Source organism: Eschrichtius robustus, chromosome 1 (assembly GCF_028021215.1).
Source record: "Eschrichtius robustus isolate mEscRob2 chromosome 1, mEscRob2.pri, whole genome shotgun sequence".
Lineage (NCBI taxonomy): Eukaryota > Metazoa > Chordata > Mammalia > Artiodactyla > Eschrichtiidae > Eschrichtius > Eschrichtius robustus.
In genome coordinates this window covers 85728982-85754595 of record NC_090824.1, presented here as the reverse complement: position 1 = coordinate 85754595, position 25614 = coordinate 85728982, and the positions used below count along the sequence as shown (strand labels likewise).

The 25614-nt window shown below is 38.7% G+C and overlaps 1 long non-coding RNA gene across 2 annotated transcripts in view; it reads left to right on the top strand.

The window, feature by feature from the left end:
- Positions 1-25614, top strand: part of LOC137767736 (uncharacterized) — a 125146-nt gene that overhangs the window by 84780 nt on the left and 14752 nt on the right. Inside the window, exons 2-5 of one of the 2 annotated variants that reach the window (XR_011074563.1) lie at positions 2554-2660; positions 6806-6929; positions 22522-22831; positions 23553-23682. This is a non-coding gene — a long non-coding RNA (uncharacterized lncRNA). The remainder of the gene's footprint in view (positions 1-2553; positions 2661-6805; positions 6930-22521; positions 22832-23552; positions 23683-25614) is intronic. The other variant, XR_011074562.1, reaches the window with a different exon arrangement.

Below are 25614 nucleotides of genomic sequence, written 5' to 3'. Positions count from 1 at the left end.
TACTTCTAAAATTCTGGAATTATTTTGAACTAACGGCTTTCTATATACCCCCATTTGCCCCCATAAAAGGTAAATTTTTTGTCTCCAAAATTATTTCCCAGAAAGAAGGAAGTCACCTTCAATACACATCCTAATGAAGTCATCCTCTGGTGCCTGCTCAATATCTGATTTTGGAACAACAAACTACTGTTAGGGGAAGATGCATCGGGGTGAAATGGTCTAAGTTAATGCCTGTTTCGGAGGCTTATGGAGGTCATCTACCAGAACTGGTTAAAAAAAAAAAGAGGAAAAGAAATTTATCATTGGTCTAGTAATTGTTCTTGAAGTTATTAGCCCTGAAATGTAAGTGTTAGATGTGTTTTTAAATAGATCTTTTAGAGAACACACAAAAATACAAATTTAGTGAGCGATATGTTATGGAGATTATAAATATGCACCTATAGGAAATGAAAAAATGACCACGTGCTATGCACATGGGTGACTTGGTATATCATTTCTGGAGACAGCATTGTACATGAATTCAATGAGTGTTAGCTCTCAGAAACTTAGAAGGAACTAACAATTCTGTGTTTGGAAAACTGTTGGATTAGTCACAAAATAACACTGGTGAGGAATAATTTTGTTTTATGAAGTGACAGTGGACAAATATTAGTATTTAAAAATCAATACATTATTTTATAAATATGATTTTGTATGAATATGTATGCATTACTAAGTAGTTAAGTAAAGATTTTGAGTAGACATTGACTTATTTGTCCACATCCCTAAAAGTGGCCAAAAGAGAGTTTTCTTAGGTTTGTCATATATTTAGGCATATATGGGAGGTAGATAGATCATAGAGCTACAAATCTTTATGAGAACACGTGGTCTAGGAGGGACTTTCCCGTTTTACAGATGAAGGAATTAAGTTATTAGCTCAAGGTCACAAAGTTATTTGGGGATAGAGGGGGATTAGAAATGAGACTTGCCCTTTTCATTATGATATATCACTCTCTCAGTGGGATCTTTCCTTTAGAAAACTATGAAGCCCTTGCAAACAGAAAAGAAAGATTTAGAAAAATGGTTCCAAGGTCTCACTGTGGGGGAGAAACTTACCTGTGAGAAGCTGCTGCTTTCCCCTAGATGCGCACACACACACACCCACACACACCAGAATCCTTTCATCCCAGCCATGTGCTACCAATTACTGACCTCCCTCTGTGAGGCTGAATCCAGTCAGACTGGCATTGGCTCTAGTGGGAAATTTATAAAAGCTACACGCCTGAGGCAGTTGCTTGCTCCAGTGGAGTATAGGGGTTAGTGCCTTGGGAATCCCAGGTATTATTAAATGCACCAGCCCTCCCCAACTCTGCACACCAAAGAGTAGTATTTCCTAAAATCACTTGTGAGACAGTTGTACAATGCATAAAGGACAATCTCAAAACCATGGCATTGGCCCCTTAGGCTATAAAGTCTCTACAACCTGTAACTCACATCTCATGTATGCTAAAAGCATTATAAGCAATGTGGGGAGGGTAAGCTCAAAGGAACATGAGACAGAATCATCCCCAAATGGAAACCAGTCACTCCCTGGGGCTTGGGTGTGGTTGGATTTTCATCATATTAACCATCAGTATGGAAGTGCCAGAGTCCCACTCAATTAGAATGTTCCTGATTTATCAGAGGGGCTAAAGCAGTCATGGACCCCTCACTGAAAATTGTTCTCCTGCCAAGAACATCCTGTTGCCACCACTCAAGGGGTTGAGGGTGGGAAGTGGTTCAGAGGTTCAGGGTAAAGAACCAGTACCAGATAAATGGGAACAAGCCTGGTATCCTGCAGCATGAGAACACACAGGCAATAAGGGCGAAGGGGCATGAGCTAAGTCACTGAGGAACCGTGAATGCTGGAATAAGGCAGGAGTTTTGAGAGGCTGTGGCCATGCTTGTTGACTTCAGATAGAAGAAAGGACTTCACAGTCAGCCAGGGTTTCAAGAATCAGGGAGGAGGTCAAATGGATGTTAAGTAAAAACTGCTTGTTCTACAATTAGCTGGACTCTAAAAAGACAATTTTTTCTTCTCCAGGACTTCTTTTAGTATGTTCTTCTTGCATAGGCCACTTCTATCTGTCTGGATAAATTTCTCTCTATTCTCAAATAAATCATCCTGCCAGTTTCTATAAACAACTTCTCTTTCCCCAATTCTGGTTACCTCAAGGCACTAGCTCACATGACTGATGACCATTCTTGAAGTTAGCATTTCTAAAACCTGTTTATATTTGAAACTTGATAACCTTTTATCAACATAGGGAGGGTTCTGAGGCAATATAAATTTGGAAGGAGGCATCTTAGGGCAGTTACCCGAGTCGGTATCTCCTCCCCTTTCCCATTTGGTCTCCTGTGGCTCTTCACATTGGCAAACAGAAATCACATTCAATTAAACGACCAACTATATTTTAAAAAATTTAACTCTTCCCCCCGCAAAAAAGAAACCACGAAAAATTAAGCTTAAGCAAAAACTAGGTTAGTATTCATTGTGATTGAATGTATCAATATTTCTAGTGTCTCTGGTTCCAGGCTTATTTCAAGTGAAAAAGACCACCTGTTGATGTGGAGCGTACCTGATGGGAATTCCCGACACCTGATTATTTACTCGATCAATCCTTGACTCACTGAATTTCTAGGTAAGTGGTCAAACTTATTCTTCTCCACCTTTTGTACAAAACAACAACAACAACAACAACAACAAAAAAAACGGGCTATGAAATTGTTATTCTCTCCTGTCAGTGAATGAGACATATGGCGTTTGTGACTATGAAGTACTTTTCTGATGTTTGTTTAGGGGTGCGCAAATACAGTGAAAACTGGTATGCTCTCAAGAGCATTGCTAAGAGCATTGGATGTGCATGTCCTGTAATTACCATCCATGGTGAAGAGCATGGTGTGGGCATCAGACGGTTTCTGTTCTGTTTATTTGCTTCCTTTTTATCGGCTAGCCAGTTTGAATGTAAGTTACAGTGGTCTCTGGATATCTTTAAGCTTTTTATATTTAAAATTGCCAAAAAGGATTGCCAAAAAGGATTGCCAAAAAGGATTGCCAAAAAGTTCTAAGCAGGCATTATGGAGCATGGCCTGGAATTAGGTGAAGAGGTAGGCAGAGGGACCCAGCCAGGGCACTTGATGGCTGCTCTATGCCAGGGTGCTTGATTCTCAAGGATCAGAACTGAAACACAGGGTGATGGAGTAACAGGTCAGAAGATGTTAAACTGAAGTATCCCCGAGTTAATGGTTCCCTATATGTTTCCTGTGCTGGACATAAAAGTAGCACCAGATGTCCCCCAAAAGATGTGTACACAATGTTCATAGCAACGTTATTCAGAATAGCCCCAAACTGGAAACAACCCAAATGTTCCTCAACAGCTGAATGGATAAACAAATGGTGGTGCAGTTATGCAATAGAACACTGCAGCAGCCATACAGAGGAAAGATCTGCTTTCCTTAATCCAAGCAAATTGGACACCTTTACAAACAGAACTTTTACATTCATTTTCTATTGCTATATAACAAATTACCACAAACAATGCAGCTTAAAGCAACACCCATTTATTAACTCACAGTTCTGGAGGTCAGAAGTCCAAGCACAGAATGACTGGCTTCTCTGCTCAGGGTCTTAGAAGGCTGAAATCAAGGTGTGGGCTGGGCTGTGTTCTCTTCTGGAGGCTCTGGAGAAGGATTTGCTTCTGAGCTCATTCAGGTTATTGGCTGAATCCTCTTCCTTGCAGTTGTAGGACTGAGATCCCTGTTGACTTGCTAACTGTCAGCCAGGTGCTATTCCCAGTTCTTAGAGGTTTCCTTCTCATGCTTCAAATCTCTTTCTTTAGGAAGAACCCTGTCCCTTTTATGGGTTTGCCTGATTAGATCAGGCCTACTAAGGATAATCTCCCTATATTAAGATCAACTGATTTGTGACCTTCATTACATCTGCAAATTCCTTCTTAGCAGCACCTGGATTAGTGTTTGACTGGATACCTGGGAGAAGATGGGTTTATACCAGGGGCTGGGAATCTTGAGGGCCAGCTAACACTCTGTCTACCACAACTCTTAACTTCACCCCTTTCTCTGCTTTGTGAAAACAGTGTATAAAAACAAAAACAAAAACAAAAACAAAAAACTCGGGACTTCCCTGGTGGTGCAGTGGTTAAGAATCCGCCTGCCAATGCAGGGGACACGGGTTCGAGCCCTGGTCCAGGAAGATCCCACATGCCGCGGAGCAACAAAGCCTGTGTGCCATAACTACCGAGCCTGCGCTCTAGAGCCCATGAGCCATAACTACTGAGCCCGCATGCTGCAACTACTGAAGCCCGTGCTCCGAGAGCCCATGCTCTGCAACAAGAGAAGCCACTGCAATAAGCCCACGTGCCACAACTAGAGAAAGCCCGCGCACAGCAACAAAGACCCAGTGCAGCCAAAAATAAATAAATAAAATAAATAAGCTTATTAAAAAAACTGCTATAGAGGAATAGACCTGGCCAGCTGAGTCCAGTACTCTCACTTTAACTATGGCACAGGTAGTTAGCACTAGGAGGGTTTGATTGCCCATATAGTCTCACCTTTCGTAAAGGAGAGAAAGTGTTACAAGAAGTAATACATACGTATATTTGACTAGGGGATAAAAGGGACCATAATACTAAAAAATGTCAATAATTTTTAAAAAATAATTTCCAATTGTCCTCCAATGAGCATGTGCTATTCTTGCAGTCAGGTACAAAAAAAAATTTTTTTTAAGTAAAGTATATAACTTTATAGCACAATTTTTCATAGTTACCCCTCATGAATTTATCACCCTTGATTTTATCTAAGCTGTTGGTAAGAACTTTTCTTCCATGACAGTGATTCAGAAAAAGTTTATAAGCTTCATTTCAACATTTTTACATAAAATATTTTATTATATAAAATGGATAACTGGCTTGTACCTATCATTACCTATTGTATTGAATGCAAGAATATCAATGAGAAAATTTGCACTCCTTTTTCTACTGAACTGTTGAAATTGGACACTTTTGAGAAATGAAAACACAACCACAACTAAGTTTTTCATCATTCAACCCTCATTTGTAGAGCACTATAGAATTTCTAAAATTTATGTATGTATACTATCTCATCACACTGAACGATGTCACTTGACCTTTGAGACTCAGAGATGATGATACCTGCCCCCCAGTACAAAGTGAGTTAGAGGCAGAGATAGGATTAGAATTAGTTCTGGTGGTGTGACATGGTCCTCCCTCTCTACCTATTATTAAGGTGGAGTACAAGAGTAAGTAGGGGCTTCCCTGGTGGCGCAGTGGTTAAGAATCCGCCTGCTAGCGCAGGGGACACGAGTTCAATCCCTGGTCCGGGAAGATCCCACGTGCCATGAGCAACTAAGCCCATGCACCACAACTACTGAGCCTGTGCTCTAGAGCCCACAAGCCACAACTACTGAGCCCGTGTGCCACAACTACTGAAGCCCACGCACCTAGAGCCTGTGCTCCACAACAAGAGAAGCCACCGCAATGAGAAGCCCGCGAACCGCAACGAAGAGTAGCCCCCGCTCGCCACAACTAGAGAAAGCCCGCGCTCAGCACAAGACCCAATGCAACCAAAAATAAATAATAAATAAATAAATATTTTCTTTTTAAAAAAAAAGAGTAAGTAGAACCAGAATATGTCTTTCTTGAGTTGGGAAACCTAGGCCGAGAACCTAACAGCCTACATACTCTTATTGTGGAAACCCATTCTTGATAGAGCTGTATATGAGATAAATGAAAAACTCTTTTTTCTCCTATTAATTCTCATATTGGAGATCCTCTATTGAAAGGGTGCTAGAAAAGAGCTACTTAATTATAGTTTTCAATAAATATGTTTGTTTTCAAATATGTACATGTCAATACTGGTAAAAAAGCACAAACCTGTCTTTCTTGACTACTGAAGCACCTCATTCCTTGATTCTGGGTACAGGGGTTAACTTATCCTGCTGCCATTTTATCCCAATAATCCATGGTCAACTAAGCTAACCACATCTGCTTTGTCTATTTTGGTCATGATGTCAAGATCCTTAAAATTGCATGTTTTGGTTTGGGACTGTGCCTGGTGGTGAAATTCTATACAGTTTTATTTCTTTTGTTTGCAGTTTGTTTATGGTCTTTTGTAGGAGAGGTGCTGGAGCTGAGTAGGGGAAGTTACATCAGATCCATGGTTTTCTTGATTAGATCATTACAGGCTCCAAAATAAACTGTCTCCTATGAAGTACAGCTAAATATTGGCAGATAGTAGGTAGTCTTGCTTCCCCAATCCATTGAAAAGAGAAGGACTGAAATCTTCAGTAACTTTTGTTGCCAGAGGGCACACATGGTAGAAATTAAGCCGTCCTTTAATTTATATAAATAATCAAGAGATGGCAATTGACTTTGTTCATAGACCAATTTAAGTCTATTAATATATGTAAACTCTGTACAACAAAAGTATATCTGCCTCATGCATGTACTGTCAGCATCTTTCTGATTTCAAACCCCTGTAGGATTGTGCTCCCTGGATTGGAGCAAACACAATCAAAAGTAGATGGTGTAGAAGGCTTAGGATAATCGGACAGGTAATGAAGGTTTCCGGAAAAAAACTCCATTCACCACAGTTAAATTCAAGGAAGTGGAAATTACTTTAACTTGCAATAGCTCATTAAATTAACTCTCCAATTATAGAAGCCTCTAGAATGTGATTCTTAATTAAAGCTAGTGATTAATTCATGGCACTGATAGGGGAATGATGGCCCTTGTTTTGTTTTTGAATGAAGTTACAGATATATGCATTGCTACCTGTATATGACCGTCCTAAGGAGGATTTCTGGACAAAGAGGTCACCATATCTGACAACAAATGAAGTGACTTCTGATCTTGATTCTCTGCCAAAATCTCAAGGTAACTTTCCTTTTAGAAGTCTGGAATTAGAACACTGATGTGAAATTGAAAGCCATAATTCCTATATCCTGTGTGAAGAAATACATATTGAGTAAGTCCTACCTGAGCCTACCAACATAAATTTCAGCTACCCAATCTTTAAGATCTAATTAAAGATTAATGTAGCCCCTTTCAGAAAAATAGTTATTAACTAATAAATATTTATATTATGATGATTGTTTTTATTAGCTAGTAGGAATGAAGAACTTGCCTTCTCTGAATCTTTAAAATCTCATTTAAAATTGTTTCATTTAGCCTTCATACCAGTTCTGTGATGTAGGTACTATAATCATGTTCATTTTAAAGATTAAACAACTGCTCTGAAAGTTTGAGTACCTTGTCCAAGGACACACAGTTTATAAAAAGATGGTCTGGAACTTGAACCAAACTTTCTTTGACTTCAGAGCTGGAATGTTTTCACTTGCTGTATTAGTTTCACCTCTTTTCAAGTATAGACTTTTAAAAAAAGATAAAATCTTTTTTGAAAAATGACTTATTTCTTGACCTCTGTCAGTTCCTAGCAGGAAACAGGTGGCATACCCGAATTAGGATGATTCCAGGAGTATTTATTTACAAAGAGACTGTTTTTGTTTTTGTTGTTTTGGCCACGCTGCGTGGCATGTGGAACTTCCCGTACCAGGGGTCAAACCCGTGCCCCCTGCAGTGGGAGCGAGAAGCAAAGAGACTGTTTATAAAGGTATGTGTTAAGGGTGAGGGTAGAGTGTAGGGGAACCACAAGACACAATGCAGCAATTTGAGGCTAGTAGCCGTGGATGAAGTGTTACTACACCTAGATCTGAAAGGATGAGGGAAGGGGACAGTTACTGACCAGAAAGAAAAGCTGAGCGGAGAAAGTCGCCTAGAAAGGCACACTGACCCAGCTGAAAGGACATGTCCAACCAAAGCTGCCTCTCAGGGAGGGAGCCAGGGGAATACACACCCTGATCTCACGCTCATCCCATCCTCTTATCTCCTGCCAAGGCTCTCATTGACCAAACCCAATGGGAAACCAGAGGTCATGGGAGTCTCACTGACATGGTTTTTGTAGAACAGCTGAGCAAGATGCAGAGCAGAATGGAGAAAAATGGAGAGAGGACCTGGAGAGACAGAGGGTATCCAGTATAATGACACATATGAAAAATGAACTGACAGTAATTACAGACTGTTGGCTTTTTCTGTGAATAAAGATGTACCTTAGAAACACAGTGTTTCTTAGGATGTGAGGGAAGTGACTGCACATGGACGTGGCTTTCTTGGACCTGACTCTGGCTACTCCACCGTATAGAGCCTGACTTTGGGAAACTGTATCTGTTACTGTCAGCGGAAGAGCTGTGCTCCTAGAGCAAGTATCTGGCAAAGATCATAGCCCTAGGTCACCTCCCAGACTAGGGTTCCTTCTTACTCCCCTTTGAAAAAGGCAGCTTCCTTGAAAGGTCACTAGAGAAACACCGGGTTACTCTCAGCATTTCCAGAGAAGAGGCAGGTATCTACCCATTTAGACAGTTGCCAAGAGAGTTTGATACAAAGGATTTCTTGTTACCTTTCAAAACAAAACAAACAAGAAAGCTAAAAGAAGAAAATGGAAGAATGAATATTAAACTGTGAACACTGCAGGATCCTGGATGGGTCCTGGGTGGGAAAAAGGGCTGCACCAGTTTTGAGGGAGGGAGAAGAATAAAGAAAAAAAATAAGGACAAAACTTGTTAGTGCTCAGCTTGATTATCCAGATTTTAGTTCATCATGGAAGATATTGGCCTGCCATATATTTATAATAGTCACATATTTACAATTTTTTTCCGTTACCAATTAGTCATAAACATTTCTGCAAACATAAATCAATTGCACTTTAGTTTCTTGTAAGTGCACAGTGTTCCAGCTTGAATGTTCCCTCTTGCATCTTCCTCTTTTGAATAATGTGAATTACCTCTCTGTTAAGTTATATTCTGAACTCTTATGCAACTACCATCTTCAGCATGTGTGCTGTCCCAGAGAATCTTTTATCCCACGTTCACCTTTTCTCCTTCTAAAGATTCACGACCACGTCCTTTATAGCTGTAATCCACCCACTCACTCTCCCCTTTTTAAAAACCTTTAGCCTAGCACATCTTGGCTTCTTCTCTATAAAGTGTTCAGGAAGCAGATGTTGCAGATCTACTCCTTTAACTACTAATTTCTTTAGGAGAGGCTAATTGTTGTGCTCAGAAATTCTACCATAAAGAAGAAAGAACAGTTTTGTTAGGTATAATTCACAGGCTATAGATGGGAACTTGGAGGTGAGGCAGTATAGTGACTCTCTCTCACTGTACATCAAGTCCAAGGTGCAGCTAGGCCCACAACCTGGAGTACAGTGGGTTTATTATTATTGTTGTTGTTATCCATGTTTTTCTTACCATATTTTTTTCACCTAAAATGTGGAATTGATGATAACCTATTTATAGTTTCCTTGTAGGACTCTTCTGTTTTTGCCAAATGCATTCACAATTCCCCATGCTTTCTCTGTTTCTCTCACTTGGAATTCCCTCATTCTCAATGGCTTTACAAATTCTATGGAATTTGAGTACTACTTGGTGAAACCTGCCCTTGAATTCTAGGCCAAGGAGATTGTTTTCAATTCTCAATGCCTGCAGTGATTAACTTTATCAGTTCCTGTCAGATAATCAGATATAGTACTTCATTAGCACTTTATCATATTTCTAAAAGTTTGTATTAATTTGTTTTAGAATTTGCTCACCTATCTGTATTTTTTCTCTCAACTTGTGTGTAAGTTCCATTAGAGCTAAGAATTTCTTGTATCTCTTACTCTCCACAAATATGTACCAGTGTTAAGATAATACTGGCCAAATAAATTAATCAACCATGGTGGAAAGAGGAGTGAGGGACCTGTAGTCAGGTGGAACACACGAGTCATCTCCTCAGACTCCACTAAAATGATAGGAAAGAAATGACAAAGGTTCAAGTTCATCTGACAGAGAAAAGGGATGTAAAGTGCCAGAGAGATGTCATCAAACTTTGGAAGATGTTATAACTTAGTAAAGAAGGGAGGCCAAAAACTAAGTGCCTGCAGGAGGTAGGATAAAAGGAAACAAGTGGATTTGTGCTGACGAATTTGAGAAAAACTCAGGAATTGGAGGCAAGCTACTCTGGAAGTGGGTGTGGATGGAGCTAAAACTTGGGGTTTACAAAAGAAGCGTTAGATGCCCAGATACTCCTCAAATCAGTTCCACTGTGACTACTCCATCTCCTCTGGCAGAAGGCTCAAATAAAGCTAAAGAGGTTCAGCCAGCAAGGCTTTGGATTAGGGAACACAAGGAACGTGTGCGGATATGAGTGAGAAGCAGTATTAAAAACTGGGAGATTAATGCCAATCTGCATTGTGAGGAGTGTGACCCCCCAACCTCCTGTCCCCACAGGACATGCAGAGTCCTAGCAGCCAGGCAGGAGGTAAAGGGATTATTCTCTGGGAAATCTGGCCCTGGAAAAAAAGACTTACAGGCTTTGACATTTGGTACACCCAGTAAATATTCCTAATCATACTACAGCAAGGCCCACCAGTTATGAAACCCTACCAAAAGTATGAATTACCCAAAATGCTTTTAATCCACTCTTAGGTGCCTTGCTTAAATATGAACAGAGACTGCAGGATCCCCAGATCCTTTTAATGTGGAATAAGAGACTGAACCCAAAAGACCTTTTTTTAAAAAAAGGCAATGCAGCGTCTTTCCAGTAGAAATTTCAAAAATACAAACAAACAAAAGCAAACAGAAAAACCAAAATCCATCTCCTCAGAAAGATAAAAGAATAAATTGCACTGCGAAATGTACAAAGAACAAGGAAAATTGTTTGCAAATTAAAAATATGAGAGCAGAACTAAAAGCATTCAAAATAAAATTGGAAAATAAAGTTGAAGAAATCTCCCAGAGAAAGAAATGAAAAAGTGAGAGGGAAAAGATAAAATAATTAGAGAATTCATCCACAAGATTTAGCCTCAACCAAAATAAATTTCACAAAGAGAGCATGGAGGAAATGAAGAGGAAGGAATTATCAAAGAAATAATACAAAAGAACTTTCCAGAACTGAAGGCTATAAATCTCTAGGTTGAAAGGGTCTACCAAGTACCTAGAACGGTGAATATAAAAAAACCTACACCAAGCCTCATCATCATGACATTTCTGAACTTGATCATTAAAGAACAAATCTAGAATTTCCAGTGAAGGCAAAAAAACCCACCACCACCACCAACAAACCCCCCCTACAAAACCCCACAAATGATTGGGAATAAGAATAACATCAGCCTTCTCAACAGCAACACTGGAAGCTAGTAAGCAATGGAGCAATCTATTAAATTTCTGCATAAAAGTTATTTCCAGACTAGATTTCTTTACCCAATCAAACTACCAGCCAAGTACGTAAGTAGAACAAAGATATTTTAGCCATGCATGTCATTTACCTCTCATGCAGCCTTTCTGAGCAATTTATTGGAAAACATGTTCCATCAAAATGAGGGAATAAACCCATGAAGAAAAAGACATGGGATTCTGAAAAACGGACTCAGTACAGAAGAAAAATAAGGGAATTTCCAGAATGATGGTGATTAAAAAGTCCCAGGATGACAATTGTACAGGAGGCCTAGAGAGCACATGGTTCAGGTTGGAGCAAGAGGGGAGGGGGCTTCAGAAGCAACGGATCCTTGCGGGGGACGGGGGCGTGATTTATAGGTTAGCTGATGTGTTTGTTTATATTGAGAGGAGTTTTGTAATTGTCAGAGAGTTAGGCATGGATTAGTGATAAGTACGTGGAAAACCAAAATAGTGACAGTAACTAACTGTAAGAAAAACAAAAGTTTTACAAGAAAGAAAATGCAGTCCAAGTACATTACGTGCCTTATGTATGAATGATATTTATACAATTATAATAATTATTGATAAATATCAATTTAATAAAAGCTCAAAATTGGAAGGGTGGAAAATATGTGTGTGTACTTGGTAAGGGGTTTATGTAAGAGTTAAATTCTATCTTCTCCAATAGGAAGCCAGTAGATCATATATAAAGGAAAAGAGCTAAGAAATTCCAGTGTAAGAGAATTATTCAGAGACATAAAGTAAGAAGCAGAAGAAATAGTTCAAAGAGTGAGAAAGTGATTGCTTCTGGAAAGGGGTAACACAGAAGACTGCTATTTTTTAATTATAAGACTTTTGGTATTACTTGACCTTTTATATGACCTGATACATATACATCATTTTTGATAAAATAGAATTTTAACTTTTAATTTTTAATCAAAACTTTAAAAAGAAAACAAGAGAAATGGCAGTACAGGGCAAACAAACACATATAGGTATATAATGAAGTGGGAAAGAGGCCAGAGGGCTGTTCTCATGGATGGCTGAAGGCAAAACATGAATTTCCTCTCCTCTCAGTGTGTTTTGACAAATTCAAGTTCGTAGGTATGTGCCAGTTCATCACAGATTGAGAATGCTGGCTAGGTCTCTGAGGCAAACTGCACTGAGGGAAGGACAGAAGAGGGAAGTCTGTACGGAACAGAGAGGTTCTTACTGAAATCCTTATCATATGCATACTTGGGCTTTGGCAGTAGGTAGGGTTATGGGTTAATGGCGTGTCTGGGAAACGTGATAACAGTGCTGGATGCTGCTGTGAATCAGATTTCATGTGATGAACGTGTGGCAAAAATATGTATGATAATAAGGATAATAGTCTGTTACCAACCAGAGTAAAAATCAGCCTCCTGCTCATTATTCAAGACATGCTAAGTTCTCAAAAAGATCCCTGAACATGACTAGCAGCTTCGATAGTTTTTCATCTTATTGATGTTGCTTTACTAGCTTTCAAACTATTAAAATTCTGTATTATTTCTGTTCAAGCTGAAGTATTCCAACAGAGTGGATCATGAGGGTTCCAGTCTTGAGATGGGGCTGCAATATGAATGGCACATCTATGGTAGACTCTTTTTTATTTTTCATTTTTAAATGTGTTATCTCACCTTTTTCAGAACAGGCGTTCTCTTAAGCAATTCTGGGATATGATCAGATAGTGTATATGTGTATATATAAGTATGTTTATATATACAGACAAATATATGTAATAGAGAGTCAATTTGGCAAGTAATTTTTATTTGTGTGATATTGGTGTCCTACTTTCTAAAGAATATAACCTAGTCCTTTAAGAAAAACATTTTACAGTCACACAGGGTTTGTTGGAATTGGATTCTTAATGAGGCATTGTAACTTGGGTAATAAACCAGAGTCAGGGACTCTGAGTTCTACCCTATTATTGAGCCGTTAAAAAGTTGGACAAGTCTCTTGTCCTTTCTATGCTTAAATGTCTTCATTAAGGATGGAGTTAATAATATTTAGCCCTGTTTACATCATGTGGCGATTGCAAAAGATCAATGATAAATGTGATAATACTCTGAGATCATAGGGGGATAATTATAATTAAATAAGATATTATAGTTTTGTGAACAAACTCTTAAAAAATTCCAGATTTCTTTCTTTTTTTCTGCACATTTGATTCAACTCAGGAAAAGAAGGGAAACATATATTTATTGCTCACCTATTATGTGCCAGGCATTTGTGCTTAATTCGCTATGTACATTACAATTGAACATACATCCGAAATATGTTTTTCTTGGTATTAACAGTCTTTCCTTGAGTGAGAGACCATTTGTAAAATCCCCAATTGACTAGTAGTAAAATCCCTAGTTGATTATCCTAAATATTTTCAGTCGCAAAGTAGAATATATGCAAGAAAAAAAGTATGGTTGGCACGGTGGATTTAACGCTTCCCCGATTTATTGTATTATCAACCTTTTAAAATAGGAATCCGTTTTCCTTTTAGAGAAGAAGTTTGTGCTAGAGAGGACAAGAAACATCTTCTGTTATATCCTGATTGATCGGGCCTCGTTCAAAAGCCACACTCAGCCGTTCAGATGGGAAAGGATGTGAAATGTAAGGTGTGGCAGGTCTGCTAAGCATCTGCTTTTTGATAGTATTGCTGATGCTCAAAAGCTTATTGATCTCCATCAAAGGAAATGAGTTAGCAGGCTTCAGGATGCTCTCTACGTTTACTGCTCTTCCACTATCATTCTCGCATGAATTCCAAGAGCAGAGCTTAATAAGGCCATGTGCATTGTCACTGGGGTTATAATTTTGAATGCACATTGGAATTTAAGTGACACTAAAAATCCCCAATTTAGCAGGAGCGTGTTTGAATGCCCCGGAGACGAATTTTGCTGGTGAGTATAAGGTAAACTAACTCACTTTTGATATTCCAATTCCTTTAGAGACTCACATAATTGGCACCCAAATAGCTTGAAACAGTGAATGAATCTACTAATATGCAACTAATTTACCCCATGAATCCTAATCCCCAGAGTACAAAAACACTATGCAAACTACAAAACCAAGAGGCAGACCTGCTTGATCTCTTCCCTGAATGAATATTCCTCCCAAAGCCACAACACAAGTTAGATGGCTCTTTTCTCCAAGTAGCTATTGTAAGAGTAGATGTTAACCTCTTAGGAGAATTAGCGTGTTAGAGATGGAAGGAGCCTTAGAGATTGGGCATCAGGTAAGAACTGGGGATCAGCAGTGAATCATGCAACTTTACATGTTGCTGGTTAGTGGTGGAGCCTGAGTGTCCTGAAACTTCCAAGTCTACTGATTTTTTGACTACACAAAAATTTATCTTGTTGGTATATATGTATTTTTTCCTCATGAAAGAACACTGAAGTATATTTTATAAATTCTCACGTTAGTGGAAACCAACTAGGGAAAGAAAGAATTCCCAAAGGTTTAGCCTAATGTTTTTTCCGTTTGTCAATTTGTGACCTTTACATTTAAAATATTTTTCAGTGAGAGGAATAATTAATATCTTCCCAGCACCCTCAGGGAGTGGAGCCCCAGAGTCATGTTTATACTATAATACTCTGCCCTTCTGTATTTCCACTGACTTAATCAGAAAGAGAGAGTTCACCCATGTTGGGCCAATCTGATTGTCTCCTGGGATTTGAAATTGAGCTTTCAGTCAGACTCTGCTGATTGAGAGGTGTAAGGAGAAGCAAAGAAAGTGCTGAGAGGTAAGATGGAGGCAAAGCCTCAGAAAGGCAGAGAGGAGAAACCGTGGGGAGAACGGGAAAAAGAAAAAGAGAAGGAGAAGAGAGAAGGAAGATGGAGAGAGGTGGGGAGGGACAGAGAGGAGGAGGCAGAGAGAGAGAGAAAAAAAAAACAGGGAGTCGAATCACTGACTTAGTTCCTGAGAATTTTCTGGTGTCTGACACTAGTCCTTATAAGGCCTTTTCTCCCTACATTTGGGGTCCATAAGATAGTCTTATAATAATTCCCTCTTCCCCTTTTAATTAAGGTGGTTCAAAAGGACTTCTGTTATTTGCAGCCAATGAGACTTGTGCTTTAAGATATTTGTTAAATCCCTATTAGACAGCTCAAGGTTACAGTTTTTGAGTGCCAGAATTTCAATTGAATTCCACTCTGAGGCTTTGGTCAACATTTGGGCTTCTAAAAAATGACTACAGCTTTTCTTGGTGAAAGGGCATTAGATCCACCCTCTAGATCTCAGGCTGGAATTTTAATGACTAGAATCATTAACATTCAGCTTTTCTGTTGTGCATCTCATGAAAAATCTGATTTGTCTTTTAGACTATTATCTTTTCACTCTAAGGAAGGTTATTTTTTAGTCGCATTCTACATGATCCCAGTCAAATTGTGCTAAACCAAAGTATTTGTTTAGTAACGTCTTTGGAATAGGTCCGTTATAGGAGTGGTGTTTGCTTTTGTAATAACAGTGTCATTTCGAGTTTTTGTGATAGCAAAGATACTTGGAGATTGGTTCGGGTGATGATGGGTAGACCAAGACTGAAAGTGGAGTTCAGTATCTTCGGTGGAATCAGAGGGGTTCCAGGAATGGGTAATTTTGAGGTGTTGTAGGGAAAGTAAAGTGACCATTCAAAATGAAAGCAAAGCATCTGTGATATTGTGGGCTCTAAAAAAATATTTGTGGGTGGATATTTCCTTGTTTTATGAGGCTACCCTCATTATGTTTTCCATGTTGGTTTCCAAGATTTCCATCAGAAAAACAGAGCTGCCTATTCTAGGTCAGGTAAACTATGTCCTGTCCACAAGGGCAAAATGAAGGTTGTTGGTTCCTAGCATTCCATACTTAAAATATCAGTCTGTGGAGAGGAGCTGATGGAAGCTAGCATTCCTCTGGGTTTCAAGAGTCAATACCATTAAAAATAAAGAGGTGATAGAATGCATAGTTTTCCTCTCTTGCCTTACTTTGGCAGACCTGGCCTACTAAGTGGAATTTCAAGTGACCTAATCACTTGAAAAAGATTTTAGCAAGTCTTTAGCAAAGTTTTGAGTAGGGGAGAAAGTCCAGTGTTTAGGTGAGATATGCACCCATCGGTATGACGTATTTGGGAGAAACCCAGGAAGGCTCCCTTATCCCAAAATACCTTCTGTACCAGCAACATACCTGTAGTTCCATAATTAGAGATTGTTTTGTTTTAAAGAATTGCCCCATTAACACATAAATAGCCCTGGGAAGTTAACTATGAAATTAATATCTAGCTAACCCAGTGACTCTCAAGAGAAGTCATTCAAGGACTATGGGGGCTCTTTCAAACCACATGCTTCATCTTCCTTAAAATTCTGATGTAGTCCCTCGCCTCTCCCCTTTTCCCCACTATATCACATGTCAAAATTCCCAGGTGTGTTTAGGGGTTGAGAAGTACTGAGGTAACACTCAGTGTGACTTTCTGGAATCTCTTTCTTCAGTTACAACTACATAAGACTAGAATATTAGGAGATTAAACATTGGGATGGGGAAGGGAGGAAGAAGGTAAAATTTTGATGCCAGGAGGAGGAAAGGAATAGTTTTGAAGATGCTTTATGGTGGGCAGGCATGTGTGGGTGCTACAGGCGAGTTCCTGAACCGTCTGATATCAGTTTTGAAGACTGCAGGGAACAGACGTGGAGGTTCAGATTTCTCCCAGCAGGTGGTGAATGGGAGAGGTTTAGAAACAGGAGAGTAGTAAGATCTGAAGATTCGTTTAGGGTACATAACAATTTTGCCTGGGGTTCTTCCTGCTTCTAGGTGAATGGGAAGGACAGCCTATTTGAATGCTGACACAGATTTGTTCTGCTCTTGAAAATTACTTTCCTTCCTGGATACTAACAGGGCATGCTGATCTCTCTAGAGGGAGCAAGCTGGACCCTCTTAGGGAAACGGTTTTGATATTTGCTAATTGAATTCATCCATGTAAACCAAATTGTATTTCTCAGTATCTTCTTGAATCTGGCCACACTGCTGCTGCATGTGAGTGTGGGGAACCTTGGACTTGCCTGTTCAACGGATTTGAGAAGATCCTGTGTTGCAGAGACTGGTGTTACCACAAAGACGGTCCTATCTTAAACACATGTATTTTCTGGAGCAGGACTTCGAAGAAGCTTCAGAAAGCAGTGAGCTTGAGAGGATCCACAGAGTCAACGAACAAGTGTTTAAATAGTCACTTAATGACTACTAAACTAATGGAAACTAACAACAATTTCTCTACAGTGGTTTTAATTCCAGCTGATCATCAGAATCAACTTAAAAATATAAAAGTATAAAAAGAAAGAATGCCTATGGTAAACAAAGTAATAAAAGGCTATAAATATATAAAGTAAATGTCCCCCTCCTCTCACCCATCCCAAGTATCTTGATCCCTAGATGTAACTATTGTTTACTGCTCCTTCAGAAATTTTCTGTTTATGGACAGGATAGATAGATAGTAGATAGATAAACTTTTTACTATATATATAAATGGTATCATGTCCTTCATAGTATTCTGCACCTTATTTTTCACTTTACCAATGAGTATACATAGATCTATTATATCTTTTTAACATCTCATAGTCTGAACTGAGGAAAGCTCATATGCCTTTGATTATCTTTTCATGCTGGAGTTGTGTGGAAGACACAAAGGCCTATAGGCCACGGTTCTCTAACTTTACCTGAGGGCTTTTAAAACAAAGATTGCTGGTCATACCCTCTACACTCCACCCAAAGATTCTGATTCAGAAACTTCTCAATGGAGAAATCTTTCATAAGAAATGTACCTTTTTATTTTATGCTTGTTTCCTATGATGCTTTACAAACCAGATGAAACTGCACCGGGCAGTTACAGCTATTTGTTTTTCCCGTGGTGGAACACAGGAACACACGCTCTGAATGCGGTCCTTCTTGTATTTTCCCTTTTGTACAGTTGGTTCCAAACAAGGGAAGATTTACTGAATGGTGAGGAAGTGGGTGAGGACTCTTCAAACTTCCTCCTTGTACATGCTCCCAACCTCTTTCTGTGTTCTTTTGCAGTGCTTGGAGTAGTTTCTCCATGTGACTGGCACTTTACTGCTTGCCTTCTTCTTACCTATCCCCATCCTCACTACCAACCTCTTCCTTCTTCTCACTTGAAGAGAGCACTCTTAAATAGTTGAACCCTGTAGTCCACCAGGAAATGGACTGAGATATGCTGTTAGACAGACTGCTTTATAGGCTCTTTCAGTCCGGAGGGATTAAACAGGATGACCTCACTGAAAAAGAAACCACACTTAACAGCTTTAAATGAGACTGCTCGTAACTGGGTCACCCTGAGACACTGCACACACTTCTTATGTCAAGTGAATGTGGTGGGTTGGCCTACATGGGTTGTCAGTGAGATACTTTAACTGCCTTTGTCTTTCAGAGATGAACCAACACCTTAACTTTTAAGCAGAATGAGGAGATATGTAATAGGTTGTCTGATATCCAGTCCCAAACCTTGAATCCTATTGCTGGGACATCTGGGGAAACTGACAATCTTTCTCTGCCTCTCTTGGCAAGGGAAATGAGAAATTTGTGGAACAGTTCTTCTGAATAGACACTCCATCCATCGTTCAACTACATTTATACTGATTTAGGGATATCAGCTGAATACGGTGTGAATGAAAAATGTTGCCTGCCGTATCAGTTATCAAAGGATGTTGCATCCATCAAACCACTATAGCCGCCCGACAGGGCACCCTGAGGGAACTCAGGATGGGAAAGAACAGGATATTGGCCCTAAATAGCTAGGGTATATACCAAAGGAGTGATTTCAGTCAGTACAGACTCTTGCATCTTCTTATACATAGAAAAGCACTAAATTCCTTAACTTGAGATATCTGATTTTCTTTAATTAATCTTTTGATGTTCTGACTACCTGGTCTTTGTTGCAAAACTCCTATATATCCTGGCTCCTCCCTTACCTCTTTGGAGCAGTCCCTCAGAGATATTTAAGAGACTGCAACCCATCTTGAAGCCCTCAGAAAGTCTGCCGAATAAAATATAATTCTGAACTATTAGGTTGTGCTTTTTTTTTTTTTTTTCAGTAGACAACAGTATAAAGTAACAGAGAAGAACATGTCCTTTAAGTCAGAAAGACCACATCCCCACTCCCAGCTTTACTCTCAGGGTTGTTGGGGGGGATGAATAATAACTTTATACAAGAACTTATCATAGTACTTGGGCAATAGAAATACTTAATATATTTTAATTTTTTGTTAGTTTTTACCCTGAAATGGAAACTGCCTCTGTTAATAGTCAACATAAAGAACTCTGGGACATGTCCCAAAATATGTGGTCCAAATTTTAACTAAACCAAGACTTCTAGAAGTAGTTTTTCCCTAATCTTTTTGCCTCCGTGAGTGATACTAACTTTCAGTAGCTTACTCTCTCTGTTTTCTAAAGGGGAAATAGATTTTGCCAACATTAGTAAGTCTTCATTATTAATAGTCATTGCTTGGAGCTTTCCCCCTGGCCAAATCACTGACTCAATGCTTCTTGTTTTAGAAAAAGGAAGTAGCTGAAAGGCACCTGCTAATGAGACTAAAGCAACACAGTGTATGTGTATGTATGTGCTCGAGAGCTAAATCCCATCCTTGAAGTGCGTATGAAAACCCTCATATAGAAACATGAGACTCACTGTGTTTTAATTTTCTTAAAATGTTTAACTTTTATTTTCTCTTAGCTATGCTTTTTTACTATTGCCTTTAAGAAGTATCTGGTAAACAAATGAACTGTTATTATAATTAAAAGATTTATTTCCCATAGGTTCCTTGATAATCAAAATTATTTAAATTGGAATAGTCATCAATTTAGTCATGAAGTTCTGCAGTGTTACATCAAGTTATGTATTGAAGAGATGGAAAGAGAATGTTGTAAGATGAATGCATGCAGACCTGCTTCAATGCAGACCTGTTTCTGAGTACAGCCTTTTCTAATCCAGCAGGGCAAGGCCTGTAGCCTTAAAGAAAGGCTTCAAACAAGGCAGGTTGCTTCACTCTTTTATTTATTTAATCGAACCTATAATTACAACACACTTATTAGATGCCGGCTATGTGCCAGACCTTGTGCTAGAAGGTGGGGATATAAACTAGGGAAAACCTGACATAAGGAGGTAGGATAAATTCTACATTAAAGGTAAGAACAGGAACTGTAGGAATGAACTGTAGGAATGGAGGAAGCAATGACTAATTGCCTGTGGTCAAGGAAGGCTTAAGCAGAGGAACTAACTCCACCCCATGCCAAAACAACACACTTTGTGGTATGACACCAACCGGTTCCTATATTCTAATTCCTGACTGACCCAACTTTTGCTTCTGATCATTTCCTTTGGTTGGTCAGTCCACCTGAAGACTCTATCCTATTCATATTCGATTCTTCTGTATATTCCTAGAATCTAGGCCAGGATTACGTGCTGGACACATAATAGGTCCCCAGTCAATATTAGCTGAAATGACTAAGGCTCATGGCTTCAGTAAGCTTCCAATCTCATTCCTTTATGTATAGGCTAGACCTTCCTTTTTGTATTTAATCCCATGTTTCTCCTCAATTTTAACATTAATAGTAAATTATTTGTTGGAAATCTTGGTTCTCCACTTCCAGGCAGAGTCCTATATGTAATCAGTGAATCCTGGGCTCCTACTGCTCTGTTGTCTCCTCCTGATACCTGGCACACTGCTAAAGCCTCTTCATTGCCCTGAGTCTGTGGGTTTAATCCCTTAAGATGACAAGTTGGTCCTTGGATATCCTTATAATTTCCAGGGATTCTCAGACTACTTCTAAATCAGATAATCTACTTACTCTAGGGTGATGGTCCAAAGACACACTGAATTTTAGGGCCGTGGACTTCTTTTTTTTTTTTTTTTTTTTAAGGTTGTGAATTTTTTTTTTTCACACACACACACTGTATTTTATTTTTACAAGAGATAAATAGACTGACACCAAGCATTGTACATGGATGACCACAACAAAAGCAACAATGATTGCAATTACCAAACATGAAACACACTCATACTATGTCATAATATTGCTGAATTGGGCGATTGGGATTGACATGTATACACTGATGTGTATAAAATTGATGACTAATAAGAACCTGCAGTATAAAAAAAACAAACAAACAAAACAGCTAATACTAAACTTTCATTGGGTTATTTGTATGGAAATATGTTAATATAAATGTTTCAGACTTTACATGAAATTTCTAAAAATCTTGTATGTTCTGGTATAATGTTATAAGTCATAATCCTAGTTATTATTTTAAAATGTATATCTCAGAAATAACTAATTTTCTTGTCAACTGCATTATTATGAACTTTTTCATCAAATCTTTAACCGAGGGCCATGGACTTCTAATCCTTTATTTCGGGACATTGCCTAGGTGGAGTTTCAAGGAATACTGAATCTGATCGCATTGCTTTATGAGCTAATCCCCTTATATTGCTCTAGACCGGAGCATGGATATTTCTTCTGAACCCCAATCTAGCCTAAGAATGGGATTCTCTATTTAAATACCAAAATTGAAGGCATATGCCAGGCTAAAGGGGATTAAGTTCCTTAAAGGAGTAAAATGGATCACTGATGTGGTCAGGGCTCACTGAACACAGGTTATCATGCACTGTGCTATTTTCTAATCTTCTATCTCCTTTACTCCTGGCTAAGACTGGCAGTTTCCTCAAGAAGTATTTGATAGGGAACATTTCTCAGTAGGACCAAAAGTCCAGTATGAAAGCCCTAATATTCTAATGTTGTCCATTTTTCCTGAGCATTCCATATGTTTACCATTCTTTCTCAAGTTTTCTTTTCTGCCCACTATATCGTACGTTCCTTGAGGGCAGGGCCTTGGTGACTGCTGTATCCCCAGCCTCAAGGAAAGAAGCAGATATACATATGTGCTCAATAAACACTTGTGGATTGTATGTCTGATTGCCAAGTTGCTGAACTTGGAAATCTCAAACTCTTTATTTCTTCAAAGATAACTCGTACATCCTGAATAGATGGTGATGGTGATGATGATGATGAAGATAGCTATCATTTACTAAGTTAAAGTAGTTTACTAATTTTTTGCAGCATTAAAAAAGGAATAGCGCCCAATGAGTTATGAATCTTGGTATCTACAACTTGTACAGTATACGCCTACAATGACTCTGAAGTTGACAATGTGACTTGCTTTGCCCAATAGGACATCAGCAAACATGATGCAAGAAGAGGCTTGATAAAGCATTTATGCACTGAGCCTTACCCTCTTGGAATACTGCTGCTGGTGAACAAGCCCAGGCTAATCTCCTTTAGGATGCAATACCATACGGAGGGAGGCAGCACTTGGAGACAGACCATCCCAGCCATTCTGGCCTTTCCAATTAACCCACCTAAGTCTCTAGACATGTGAGTGAGGCCATCCAGGACCAGCCAGCCCCAGCCAACATGTTAACTGATGTAAATGCATGAATGAGCCCAGCCATTGCTCTATGGAGAGGAGAAAAACTACCCAGGTGAGTCCAGCCCAAACTGCCAATCCACAGAATCATGAGCAAACAAACAAACTTTAATCCACTAAGTCTTGGAGTGATTTGCTATACAACAATAAGTAATTGATACAGTTACTATGAGACACTGAGATGATGAATGTATTGTCTTAGTTCACTCACAGGATAACTCTCTACCTTATTATTATCTCTACCTTATAGATAAGGAACCTGACATTTAGAGAGGTTAAATGACTTGCCTAAGCTGACATAGCTAGTAATGAGGGAGCACAGATGCAAACCCAGGTCGGCCTGATTATAGAGTCTAGTTCTTAACCTTTGCCCTGTATTGCTTTAGTGATGACCTTTGTCAATCTGGCCACATCTAAGGTCTATCTCCTCCTGCTTCCTTAAATAGACCTATCCTCCACTTGGCTCCTTGTGGGGCTTTTGTTTGCTTCAAGAAAAGATTATCAATCTTTGATACTTGAGATATTTTCATATGAAGAGAAAACTGAGATGAAGTGTTTGGGCAATTTATCTTACAAATGATCCCAGGATATTGCAGAGAGTACAAAGAGTTTAGACTTCTATTAATTTTGCAGTAGTTTTCTTTTATTGTTTTTAGCAGTTATAGAGTACTGTTAAATACCAGAAGCAAATAGAATATTGTAAAATAAATGGAATTATGCCAATACAAGTGACAGATTTAGCAAAATATTAAATATTTCTGTCTTAATGCTTTCAGTGAAACTAATATTCATAACATAAATTGTGGTCTAAAAATCATGCAGTCTTCCAACACTTTTTTGCTATCAAAATCTTAGAGGATGTAAAGAAGCTAGGATTGTTCATCTTTCTGAAATGCATTGGAGGAGGTAAGTTGAAATTATATCAGCACAAGAATTTTCATTTTGAAAACCAGGAAGATGTTTCAAGGTCTATGTGGGGGCATTCCCTAGGCTTCCTTATCAGGAGGCAGACAAGTTTTTTCTAAGACTATTACTAATCTCTGAAATAAGAAACTTCATTACCTAAGAGACTTTAGCAAATAAGTACAGTATTTAATTTCAAATTACAGGATCTGTCAGAGACAAAACCAAAGCCATCATTCCTGAAACCTTGGAGGCGATAGAAATCTTTGTAAAAATATCTCTCAGCAGGGAGCTATAAATCAATAAAAACCATCCAGTGCTTGAAAGCTATTATTTGGGGATTTTCCCTAATGTGGGAAAGGCAAGGTTTCTGAAAGCCATTGGGAGAGCTATTGGCAATGATTATTAAGAAGAAATAATTATATATGTACTTATTTCCATCCAGTATATTATATTATAAGGCTGTAGGGAATGAGTTTTTCAGCCTTGGAAATGTGACATGAGTATTGTTAGATCTGTTTCAGTTTTATAATCTCAGAATATCTGGGGACATTAGAAGTTTAGCTAAACTAAAGCTTTTGCTTTTTCCATAGATCTCTGGCCATTTAGTTACTCTTTAAACACTTCTGTTGTTTAGCACTGTTATCACCACTTGATAAACCAGTCCATTTCATTTTTGGAGAGACATTTTGTTACAAATCTACTCCACTGAATAAACTCAAACTTTCACTTATATCTGCTTTTTGGAGTGTTTTTCAGTAAGCCAATTTTTCTTCCGCAAGGGAGTCTTTTTATCATTTTAGACATCAGCCTCTGGATTTAAAGCATGAGAACATAATATTCCAGAAGTGGTCTCAACTGTGCTAATAGAAAATAGGCTAGGTTATGATTCTATAACCAACAATCCTGACATCTCAGTGGCTCATTCCACATGGCCATTTTGGATTGGCTGGGAACTCCATGTTGTCACTATCATCCTTGCTCTGGCACCCAGGGCAGATAGGGCAGCCACTAAGCACAGCTTGCTGGTCACAGTGGCAGAAGGAAATGAACACATGGTAAAACTCATACTAGATCTTCTGCCTGAGGCTTGCCCTCTTGGCATAAGTAAGGGACATACCTTATTTCTGCTTACATTTTTTTTTTTTGCCAAAGCAAATCATAGGACCAGGACTGAATTCAATAGGACAGAAAAATGCATGTCTTTCACTTGCCCAGAAAGAGAGAGACAGAAGAAGAAGCGGGGAGTGGGGAGGGGAACATTTGTGAATTGCTCTATCACAGAATACAACTAATCTTAATAGGAATGTCAGAATATTGATGAACACAAAGATCATTTTTAAATTTTTTAAGCCAAATTAAAATTTTGGCTTATATAGTTACACTGTTGTGACACATTTGTTGGCATTAGTTAATGCACAAACATAAATTCCTAACAGGATACTAAACAATTGATTCTGTAAAACTTAAAAGATAGAATTTTACATTCATCATTGTTAATTTCATCTTGTTTATTTCAGCATAGTGCTTATTTCCCTATTAGGTATCCCTTACAACTTGCCATCCGTATAACCAGCAAGTCTCTGATGCTTTCATTTAAATCAGAATAAAAATGTTGAAAAGGGCAGCTTTGATTATGGAGACTTGTGATCTGTCACTAGTAATGACAACCTTGGAACAGGTTGACATCAAATAATTAATCAATGTTCTCTTGGCATAATTGTTCAGCTGTTTGTGGATGCACATTAAATGAACATTGTCCAGACCATATTTTCCATCTTAAATAAAAGATGGTTGTTTCATTTTGATTTGCATATAATGGCACATGATAACACTTAACTTAGATGATTTAATATAAAGTGGGTTTGCTGCTTTTTTTCATCCCTTGGAATTTTTATTGGTATAACAACACATACCCATACATATTTCCAAAAA